Source organism: Anabrus simplex, chromosome 6 (assembly GCF_040414725.1).
Source record: "Anabrus simplex isolate iqAnaSimp1 chromosome 6, ASM4041472v1, whole genome shotgun sequence".
Classification (NCBI taxonomy): domain Eukaryota; kingdom Metazoa; phylum Arthropoda; class Insecta; order Orthoptera; family Tettigoniidae; genus Anabrus; species Anabrus simplex.
Genome location: NC_090270.1, coordinates 200653404 through 200666111, shown reverse-complemented (window position 1 = coordinate 200666111; position 12708 = coordinate 200653404).

The window sequence follows — 12708 nt, the reverse complement described above, 5'->3', positions numbered from 1 at the left end:
GGGGCAAATGTTCATATAACTTCCTGAGACCCAACGTAGTACAGGTTGAGAGATTTTGATGAAACTTGTTTATACAGATTGAAATAGGTTAATAAGAAGTGTTATGGAGTATTTTTTTGATATTGATGCCCAAGGGCTTAAATGAGGACTGTCCATTTAAATGGACATTGGGTCTACTTTCGGTAAAAATGTGAGTGAACTTATTTATTTCTCAATTTTTAGTATTCCACTATTTATTGAATTTCAATAGATATCAATCAATTTACAGAAAATATAGGTAAATCAACTAAATATACAGGCACATAAACTTAAAACCACAAAATATTGTGCAAGACATTTGTCAAAAATTAAATAACAAAACTGGAGTCGCTTACATAGTTGCTATACATACTTGCTATTGTAATGAATATTTTAAAATAATCAATTAGAATGTAAATACAACTATAAAGCCTCCGTAGCTCAGGCGGCTGCGTGTCAGCCTCTCACCGCTGGATTCCATGTTTCAAATTCCGGTCAGATTTGTGCTGGACAAAGTGGAGATGGGAAAGGTTTTTCTCCGGGTACTCCCGGATTTTCCTGTCATCTTTCATTCCAGCAATACTCTTCATTATTATCTCATTTCATCTGCCAGTCATTAATCATTGCCCCAGAGGAGTTCGACAGGCGTGGGCAGCCGGCACAATTCCATCCCTGACCCGGTCAATGACTGGAAAACAGGTTAAAGGTTTTCATTTTCAATGTAAATGTAAATACTGGCCAAGAAAAAGAACAAATATTGCATAGAGCACATGGTAATATGAGGTTTTATGACTTCATTTTTCCCTTCAATCAGTCATCACTTTTCATGGAAATCTAAGAAATGTTCGCTCTTTGTAGTGATGCAGATATACTTTTGACATCTCCGACACATAACCTTTGTTTATCATCTATTTATTCGGTTAAAATCTTACAATGGCTACTAAAGCATCAGTGTACGGTATAAAAGTTGAGGTTATGGCAGAACAACAAATAACAACACCATGTCCCCATGTCCAATAAAATAGACATACGTTTTAATTTGTAATTTTCATCAATTTACTGCATTAAAATCACATAGTAATTACTAATACTAAAATATATAGTTATTACTTTCATTTTATGCCAACACACACATTTTAGAACATTAATTTATGTTTAATTCCATAGAGAATGCAGAACACTTACTATAATGATGATGCTCCATGGAAACACGTTATTCCTAGTTTGTATTGTTTCATGACTCAAATTTTCTTCAACAGATAGCAGGACCATACAGTACATTTGGCTAGACACTGGGTCTCAGTGCCAATTAACGAATAGGCCTATTATGAATATTAGAAGGAATACAACGATGCCCAATTCTAATGGACATGGGGTCTCAGGAGGTTATAGTACGAGGAATAAGGGAGTGGAATAAATTATCAATGGAAATGTTCGATAAATTTCCAAATTTTCTGAGATTGTTTAAGAAAAAGCCAGGAAAACAATTGATAGGGAATCTGCCACTTGGGCCACAGCCCTAAATGGATTGAGGGTCTGTCTTACAAGGGCTGCAACAGGCTAGCAGCAGCCACACGAAATATAATTCGATTATACTGTAGAGTTAGCCCACTATGTTGACTTCGTTTTTAGTCAAATTATTCTGCACCTTCGTCTGTACTGTCAAGATATGATTTCGACTATATACTACAGTTAGGGATTACCCCTTGTTTAACAGGGTATTTATTGAACCGACATAGGTTGTCTTGTAATTAAATTATCATTGTAAAGTGATGAGAGTTAATTTTGAAACAGGTAGAGCGGGACTAATCCTTGTGTGAATGGGATCTTTTGATATTTAAATTTGATTCGATTCTTCTTGTTTCTTTTTTTTTTCTATTTGCTTTACGTCGCACCGACACAGATATGTCTTATGGCGACGATGGGATAGGAAAGGCGTAGGAAGTGGAAGGAAGCGGCCGTGGCCTTAATTAAGGTACAGCCCCGGCATTTGCCTGGTGTAAAAACGGGAAACCACGGAAAACCATCTTCAGGGCTACCGACAGTGGGGCTCGAACCCACTATCTCCCGATTACTGGATATTGGCCGCACTTAAGCGACTACAGCTACCGAGCTCGGTTATTATTATTTACTGGTTTATCACTCAGTGAATGGCGCGAGGGAATACAAATGACTGCTAATATGTGCGCTGTTCGATCTAGGCAGGTCCCAGAGCGGAACCTCTGCCAGCATTGCCGAAGGGAGATAGAAACACCTCATATTTTGGGATTTTGCCCTCATGAAGGGATGCTGCGGAACGCCAGGCATAATACAATTTGGTCCTATATAGCAAATTCCATCAGAAAGAAAATTTGTAGTGTCGCCGAAGAGGAATCCGGACTTGCCGATAAGGGTAGCAGTAGAATTGACATAGCCTTCAAGTAATCAGAGGGTGTGGAATACACTATAGACCCCACAGGCCGTTCTGAAATCCCCACAGAACACCACAAGACATTGACAGGGAAAAGAAGCTGATCTATGAACCGACCATAATTTGTTATAAAGATAAATTTGGACTGAAGAGCATTAAAATGATAGGATTAATGATAAGATCTCGAGGGAATGTTCCTCGTTTCATTGTGAATGTTTGAAAACAGTTTAATTTAGAGGTTGCGGAACTACAAACTATGTTAGCTTTACGAGGTTCCATTTAATTACTGCAAATCATTGCTGTGTGTTATAATTCGTATAGTTTAAATACATTATGAGAATAATGTAATCAACAACATTTTTGTGAACCAAAATTATAATTTCATTTGTTTCGTTATGCTCTGTCCATTGTGGTAACATTCAACTGAGGGAAGTTCTGTAAATAAATAAAATCTCTGTGTTGGTACTTTTCTCCAATACAGTAGAGTAATAAAACTGTTGATAATCAGACCGAACTTAGCCAAACCCGTAATCTTCATCCCACTATCTTCGCTTCCCTGCTATGCAGACATATCGTATGACTTAACAAACAAGCAAATCACAAAACAAAACCAGTAGTGCTGCAATCCCGATGGGCCTTGGCTTACGAAGCGACCGCTGCTCATCCCGAAAGCATACACATTACGAGGTGATGCGTGGTCAGCGTGACGAATCCTCTCGTCCGTTATTCATGCCGTTCTAGAAAGGGGAAGCTATCTCCTCAATTGTTGTTACTTAGGCTGAGTAGACCTCAAACCAGCCCTAAGATCCAAGTAAAATTTCAGAGCTGACCAGGAATCGAACCCACTTAGGTAGACCTATACTGTGGTGAGAGTACTGATTACAGCCATCACATCATCTTCTCTGTACGGTGGTGAAAGCTGTATGGACTCGGGATATGTTATTCGTAAGTTAGAAGTAACAGACATGAAAGTAGTGGTGCTAACAGGTAAGATCAATGGCAGGAGAGTACTCAGAATGAGGAGAGAAAGGTTAAGTTAGGAATGAATCGTATGGTTGAAGCTGTACGCATAAACCGGCTTTGGTGGTGGATTCATGTGAGGCGAATGGATGAGGATATGTTACCTAGGAGAATAATGTCTCGGTTGGGGAGAGTAAGAGAATTATAGGGAGATAAAGGCGAATATGGCTAAGCTCAATTTCTAATTATTTATAGATAAGAGGCCACAGAACTAATCGAGGCCTTAGAATTAAGTTACAAATAGAGGATTTTGGAGTCGTTTAGCTGATTCATTGGCAACTGCAGGCTGAACGCTGAAAGGCATGACAGTCTATCATGAAGGTGTATGTATATTTAATGTTTGGCGAGAAAATTATGTAATTTGTACAATATTGATTGTTAACTAAGAATTGAAAAATAAAAGATCGATATTGAGTCTAAGAGGTCCTAGAATGAGCTACAATAGGGAGTTCTCGGAAAATACGGGAGAGTTAGCCACTATGGCCAATTTCTAATGTGTCCAAATATTTCTGGGCAGCCCATAATATGGTGTACTTCTGTGTTCAGGACATCATATATTTAAAATTTAGTATATTTCGGTAATTTATGCCATAAGACCCCATACGACGAGGCCTACTCATTATTACGGTTCGGATGTTAAAGAAAACTCATATTTCTTTCCTGAAGTCGTTTTACGTCCGCCTCTATGGTGTAGTGATTAGTGTGATTAGGTGCCGCCCCTGGGGGCCCGGGTTCGATTCTCGTCTCTGCCACGAAATTTGAAAAGTGGTACGAGGGCTGGAATGGGGCCCACTCAGCCTCGGGAGGTCAACTGAGTAGAAGGGGGGTTCGATTCCCTCCTTAGCCATCCTTGAAGTGGTTTTCCACGGTTTCCCTCTTCTCTAGGCAAATGCTGGGATGGTACCTAACTTGAGGCCACGGCCGCTTCTTTCCCTCTTCCTTGTCTACCCCTTCCAATCTTTCCATCCCTTCACAACCCCCCTGTTCAGCATAGCAGGTGAGGCCGCCTGGGCGAGGTACTGGTCCTCCTCCCCAGTTATATCTCCCGATCCAATGTATCACGCTCCAGGACACTACCCTTGAGGCAGTGGAGGAGGGATCCCTCGCTGAGTCCGAGGAAAAGACAGCCCTGGAGGATAAACAGATTAAGAAGAAGAAAATGAGTCTGCTGTATTATCGCTAATTACTTCTTGTAGGCTAATACTCTAATCCTTACCACCTACCCCTAAAATTCTTAAGTCATATTTGATCTGTTTAGGTCATATTTAGTTAGTTTTTGGGTAATATTTTGTAGTTCTTTATGTAATAAATTTCCGAACCCTACTCATTACTATGGAATCCATATATAATGATTTTTACCTGTCCTCCACCTGTTATCAATCCACATTTTGACTACGTGTTTGACCTTCCCACTGGCTCGCAAGTAACGAGTGCAAGTTGCAGTGTGGAGAACCACAAGTCACGAATCACAAAAAGATAACGCTTCTTACATACGTATACCCGGCAATTTAAACATTCTTCTCTGAAACTACCGTACAGCAAAAATCAATTATAAAAGTAGTTTACAACGGGTTGGTGGTCAATAATTGAACCACTGGGATAGGTTGTGTTTTACTCAGCGGGTCACGGAAATCACTACCACACTCTAATGATACATTATTAAATGCAAATACTACCGTATACTAAATTCCCAACAGATAGAAGAAAAGTAAAAACATATTTCAGTAGACGCACGTACGTTCTGAAAGAGGGCAGACGAGATTGACTTTTCAGACAAGGTTATTTGATTTGAAAATTTTACTGTACTGTACTTGAGCTTGCTAGGATTAATGGTTGTTATTCCACATTTTTTCTTTACTACATCCTAGATCAGGGGTATCCAAACGTCTAGGTAGGAGGAACCTCGACCTGTGCTCATTAATTTAGATTAATCACCTGGGTCTTTTAACTTGAGAGTGTGAAGTAGTAACCACCAGGCCTATAACTAGTATGTCAACGGAGTGTATTTGATTTCAAAACATAATAGTATTGGAATATTCTAAGATCATATTTCAAAGTTACATAACTCAGACACTAAGCATATCCAGACTCATGCGGATAAAACCCACGCGTAAACATTTCCTGACCACCAGATGTTGCGTATCTGCGAGACAAACTGAATATCCACGAATAGCGATCAACAGATGGTTTACCTGTCTGTTGGTCTGATCATGTATGAGTACCGTAATGCCACCTGTGGGTCAGACTGAACACTTTCGAATATCGGATGTTACCCATGGTTCAGACAGAACTTTTACGAATAACAGATTTTTTTTTTTCCAATTTGCTTTACGTCGTACCGACACAGATAGGTCTTATGGCGACGATGGGATAGGAAAGGCCTGGGAGTGGGAAGGAAGCGGCCATGGCCTTGATAAAGGTACAGCCCCAATATTTGCGTGGTGTGAAGATGGGAAACCACGCAAAACCATCTCCAGGGCTGCCGACAGTGGGGTTTGAACCCACTATCTCTCGGATGCAAGATGAATAATAGTATTTGGAATTAGTAATTGTCTCTCAGGCAGCCTTTGAGTTTCGGAAATACTTCAAATAAAATAATACGAATACCGTAATTTTATCTGCAGGTCGAACTGCACACTTACGAATATCGAAATTTACCGACGGGTACGAATATCGGATGTTACCTGCAGGTAATAATAATAATAATAATAATAATAATAGTAATAATAATAATAATAATAATAATAATAATAATAATAGTTACCCACAAGTCATTGGATCGGGTCAGGAATGGAATGAGGATAGCGGTGAGGATAGGAACTGTGCCGGTTGCCGAAGCCTATCGCACTCCTCTGGGACAATGATGAAAGACTGACAGATGGAATGAAATTATATTAGAGAGTGTTGCTGAAATGAAAGATGACAGGGAAAATCGGAGTACCCGTAGAAAAACCTGCCCCGCTTCCGCTTTGTCCAGCACAAATCTCACATGGAGTGACCGGGATTTGAACCACGGTGAGAGGCCGGCGCGCTTCCGCCTGAGCCACGGGGCTATAATAATAATAATAATAATAATAATAATAATAATAATAATAATAATAATAATAATAATAATAATAATAATAATAATAATAATAATAATAATAATGAAGAAGAAAAATTACATTTGTTTTGCGACCCTCTAACTACTTTTACGGTATTAGAAGACACGGAGGTGCCGGAATTTAGTCTCAAGGGAGTTCTTTTACGTGTCAGTAAATCTTCCGCCTGAGCCAAGGGGGCAATAATAATAATAATAATAATAATAATAATAATAATAATAATAATAATAATAATAATAATAATAATAATAATAATAATAATAATTATTATTATTATTATTATTCCATTAGTTTTGCGTCCCATTAACTACTTTTACGGTATTAGAAGACACCGAGGTGCCGGAATTTAGTCTCAAAGGAGTTCTTTTACGTGTCAGTAAATCTAAGGACACTAAGCTGACGTATTTGAGCACCTTCACATGGCACCAGACTGAGACAGCATCGCACCTGTGAAGTTGGGGCCAATAGGCCAGCGCCTCAACCGTCTGAGCCACTCAGCCCGGCATCTAGGGGTGGGACTGAACACTTACCAATATCGGCCGGACAAAACACTTAACGAACATAGGATGTTGCCTACGGGTCAGACTGATCTCGTATGAATATCGTTGTGCTAAATACGAATATCGGATTTAGCACTCACCGGAATGGGTATGTGGCCCATTGACTATTAAAGGTCAAATACGGCCGTAACACGTTATTTTACGAAACCCTGTCCTACACTGTGTGTAACATCCGCGCTTAACAACAAATAACTGCATTATGAATATGAAGAACTTCGAATTTACATAACCACTGCCTGATGATGAAGTGTACTGAGCAGCAAATGTAATGATAATACACCTTTTGCATTAACAGTCAGTATCTAGTACTTACTTAAATTATCGCTTGTGAAGTCTGAACGCAACTATTTTGATTCATTAACGTTGCACCTTATATGGCTACCATCACTGACGATCTGCGCGGCTTCTCATGAGCAACGGTAGTTCTGGTTGTTTGGGGCATTTGGTCAAGCGCGAGTCTTCTCTGGCCACTGGTGTAGGATCGAGTTTTTACCAAGTCGGCTATTAAGTGCGAGTAGATCATGTCCTTATGTATCATGGTACGTTTACGAACACCTTTGTGACCAAATAACGACGTTCTGTGAGCGACTGCAGGGGTACTTACACAATGTTGTGAGATGGACAGCAGACAATGGTATGCATTTTCAATCCTCAGCCCTAAGGCTGGTTTTATCCTCAACAGCTCTGCTATCAACTGTCATAGATGGCCTAGGCATCACTGAAGAGACGTCCTAGGGAAATGAGGCGTGATGTAGTTTCCCGTTGTTTTCCTCACCGAGGCAGAAGTTGCTATCACATATCAGTCTGCCAAGCCCACTGAAATGCATGCAACAACCGACCCTATGAGCAACATTTTCACACCATTCATAGTAGGGACTGGCTGCATTACTATTGTTGGGAGATCAGAAGAATGCACATGCCAGGTGATGCACGGGGCGAAGGGGTTTTCACCAGCAGAGCCAGTGACGCAGTGGTTACCATAGCAACTCCGCTACTACCCAGGCGACTTTATATTATCTTCTACTGGCAGCTCTTCGCTCTTGTCAGTTGTAATCCAGCAAACTGCAAAGTGTGAGTCAATGTTTTCGTGTAGTAGATAAGAGCAGATAAGAGCCGATCTCTCCGGGCAGAACGGGAAGTTCGTGCTTGCAGACCACATTCCTCATTCTTGCATTCTTCTCATCTCTACACAGTAGCTTCGCTCATACCTCAGTCACTTTCGTATTGTCAAAGCCAAGGACGAGACAGTGACAGATCAATGAACGTAATAAAAGACATAGTGCTCTGTAAACACTAGCTCCCGCCAGCAAACGCAATGGTATGACTGTAAATTACATGAAAAGTCAAGTTGTAAGTTTCACCACGAGGGAAAGCTTCTCAGTTTCAATTATTATGTTGATGGTGTGATAGTGCCTCATGGGGAACACTCTAGTGTTATAAGTAATGATCTCTTCATATGGTTATGAGAGTATTTAGGGGTTATAGTAATGATGCAAAGGAGGGGATGTAAAGTCTCTCGTAAGACCGCAGTTGGAGTATGGCTCCAGGGTATGGGACCCGCACTAGGAGTACTTGGTACGAAAAGTGGAAAACATTCAAAGGCAAGCAGCACAATTAGTTCTGGATTATTTCCGACAAAGGAGTAGTGTTACGAAAATATTGAAAACTTTGGGCTGGGAAGACTTGGGAGCAAGGAGAAGAGATGCTCGACTATGTGGTAGCCTATGTTTAAAGCTGTCAGTGGAGAGTTGGCGTGCAATGACGTAAGTAGATGACATTTAAAAGAAGGAAATATCATAGTATGACGATAAAGTTGGAATTCAAGAGGACAAATTAAAGCAAATATTCATTTATAGGACGGGATCGGAATAAATTATCAAGGAAAATACTCAATAAATGTCTTCAAATACTTCGAAAATATTTAAGAAAAAGCTGGGTTAACAAATTGCTAGGGAATCTACCACCTGGGCGACAGCCCTAAATGCAGATAATTAATGATTGATTGATTGATTGATTGATTGATTGATTGATTGATTGATTAATTAATTAATGCTATTTGCTTTACGTCCCACTAACTACTATTTTAAGGTCTTCGGAGACGCCGAGGTGCCGGAATTTAGTCCCGCAGGAGTTCTTTTACGTACCAGTAAATCTACCGACACGAGGCTGACGTATTTGAGCACCTTCAAATACCACCGGACTGAGGCAGAATCGAACCTACCAAGTTGGGGTCAGAAGACCAGCGCCTCAACCGTCTGAGCCACTCAGCCCGGCTGATTGATTGATTGATTGATTGATTGATTGATTGATTGATTGATTGATTGATTGATTGATTGATGTCCTCACGTCTTTAGAATCAACTAACTGCTGTACCTGTCATTTACGGGTACCATTACAAGAGTAATGCCATGTACCAAAGGTGAGTGGCAGCTGAAGGAACAAAGCGTACGCCAATAACCAATGGTCAGCGGAATGTTACAGCTGATTAGTTCCTGGATCAACATCTGAGGATATGTGATAGTGTATAAGCCAACAGATCAAACAATAATAATAATAATAATAATAATAATAATAATAATAATAATAATAATAATAATAATAATAATAATAATAATAATAGTTACGGAGTTTCCGTGGAACAGAGAGAGGTGAAAGAAGGTGCGGGCTGAACGGGTCTATCTACGAAAGTCAAAGATTCATTTAAAACTTTGAGAAAAGTTTATATTTCTTTTCAGAAAATCAAATGTTAACAAACAAAATTCTTCACTTTGTGAAAAAACAATGACAATTTTGACAATAGAATAGAAAACCCACGGATAGGTAATTTACGAGTTCACAACGCCGCAAATGTTGCGTTTAGTTACACGAGGAGAGAAATCTCCCCAGACACAATTCCAGAGCACTTTGCTTCAACCGTTACAGCTTACATGCTCTCCAAATTCAACCAAGGAGACTAGCTCCCAATTTCTTACAGCCTACTCAAGGCAACTTTACACAAAACCTTACAATCGCTGGTATCTCTAGGCACTACCTACAATTTACAATTTAGTTGGTACAGGAATATATAGTACGCATACTACTGGCCCAAACTCAAAAACGTATGTAGGCGAACACTTGCGCTCCTTGAAAACCAGGTTTTAAAACCCTACTTGGGCTTGTGGCCCGATGACGCAGAGGCTAATCCCACACTACTGAGGTGACCAGAAAGTTAATTAATGCATTACAGGAAGAAAAACAGTCACAAAATCGTAGTCACCTCAAGATAAATTGAAGGGGAATTTAAAAGGGTAACGCACTGTCTATCCCCGATTTACAGTTTAAGACTTTGTGAAATTTTACATTAGCAAGAAGAAGTTTGCATTTTTAGAAAACAGATGGTTACATAGTTAAAAATTAGAACCTCCCCCTCGGGTAAGTTTGCGAAGATAGCTACGAGATAGACTACTGGTGGCCATTACCTGGGCTGATGTTCTGCCTGTTGAAGAATGAGGCACACCGCCTCCTGTCTTAACACACACACACTCAGAAATTCGACGATCAGTAAGACAAGGTAACTTAAAAAGCCGCAGCTTTGATAACCGAGAGGAGGGTTCGAGAAGGCTCTGGACTAAATCCGGGCACACCCTCTCATTTTTATTGGCTAAACAAGAAACTACAAAAGCCTATGATTGGCTGAAAAATAAATACAGGAAATTTGTTATTGGCCAGACTCAAAGCTGTCGGGAGGAGAACGAAGTGTTGCAAATCTTGAAGTATCAAAGTAAATGCAAGTCAATTCAGTTGAGAAAACCTATGAACACAAAACTTCTTTAAATCACTGATTTTTCCACCTTGCGCCAGAGTACATGACATCAGTTTGTTTTGTAGAGACATCTATGAAGAAAAGAGAGAATTTCTTGATGTGCACCAAAACAAAACAAAGACCTCCGGGAAGTTTACAAAACTTTAACATAACATATTACTCTGTTATTTAGTAGTGACATCTTCTGATCAATGTCCCAACTTTATGCATTAGCAGTGTTAAGTTTTGTTCGATAGGCGCTTCTTTCAAATATGCGGGGTTGAGGTGTACCTCCCGGTATAATAATAATAATAATAATAATAATAATAATAATAATAATAATAACAATAATAATAATAATAATGTCCGTCTCCGTGGTGTAGTGGTTAGTGTGATTAGCTGCCACCCCCGGAGGCCCGGGTTCGATTCACAGCTCTGCCACAAAGTTTTTGAGACGTGGTACGGGGACTGTAACGGGGTCTACTCAGCTTTGGGAGGTCAACAGAGTAGAGGGGGTTTGATTCCCACCTCAGCCATTCTGGAAGTGGTTTTCTTTAGGTTAATGCCGGGTTGGTACTTAACTTAAGGTCACGGCCGATTCCTTCCCTTGACTATCCCTTCCAATATTCCCATCCCCCCTCCCCAACAAGTTCAGCATAGCAGGTGAAGCCACCTAGGCGAGGTACTGGTCCCCCTTCCCAGCTGTATTCCAGTCTCACGCCCTTGAGGCGGTAGAGGTGAGATCCCTCGCTGAGTTCGAGGAAAAAGCCAACCTTGGAGGGTAAACGATTTAAGAAAGAAAGAAATACTACTACTACTCCTACTACTACTACTACTACTAATAGTAATAATAACAATAATAATAATAATCTACTAGGGCGAGTTGGCCGTGCGGTTAGGAGCGTGCAGCTGTGAGCTCGCATCCGGGAGATAGTAGGTTCGGACCCCACTGTCGGCAGCCCTGAAGATGGTTTTCCGTGGTTTCCCATTTTCACACCAGGAAAATGCTGGGGCTGTACCTTAATTAAGGCCACGGCCACTTCCTTCCCATTCTTAGGCCTTTCCTGTCCCATCGTCGCCATAAGACCTATCGATGTCGGTGCGACGTAAAGCAAATAGCAATATACCAGGAACTGAGTGAGCAGCGAGAGTAGTATTGCATTTTGGCGGGATATTTGAATGTTGGCGGGAGATTTGAATTTTGGCGCGAGATTTGAATTTGTAAACAAATTTCAAATTTCCCGCGAGAGGAGGAGGCCTCTTCCGGGAGCGTGTGGAGGAGGTGTCGGAGGAGGCCTCTGCGGAGGGCCAGTGGAGGTGGAGGCCGCAGAACTCTCCATTATATCTACTCACGAGAACCAGCAACATATGCAAAACTATTTCACAGACTCCGGCAGCAAGCTACGAGTGAAAATTACATATCTCTTCATTACATTGAACCACCAGAGAAACACACATCTGTTCAAGTGTCTACGATCACCTTATTGAGAGTCACGTTAAACTGCAAGTTTGCTTCAATACAAGCTTATGTAGTTTTACATGACATTTCTAGGGCACCGTCAGTTTTGGGTGGAACTAGCTTTTGCCCACGATTTCGACGACGCACCCTGTGTTCAGGAACTGATTATCCGCAGTGCAGCTAAGCCTCTGAATGAACTGGTGCTGTGCGCCTTTCCTTCGAATATGGCCAGTTGTTCTACCGAATGAACACGTTCCCACCGGTCTGCCTACTCGTTGTTGGGCAATTTATTTACCGAGTGTTTCTGGGGGCGGCATCTCGAAAATTATTCATTCAAAGTTTTTCTCGTAAAAAGCCCT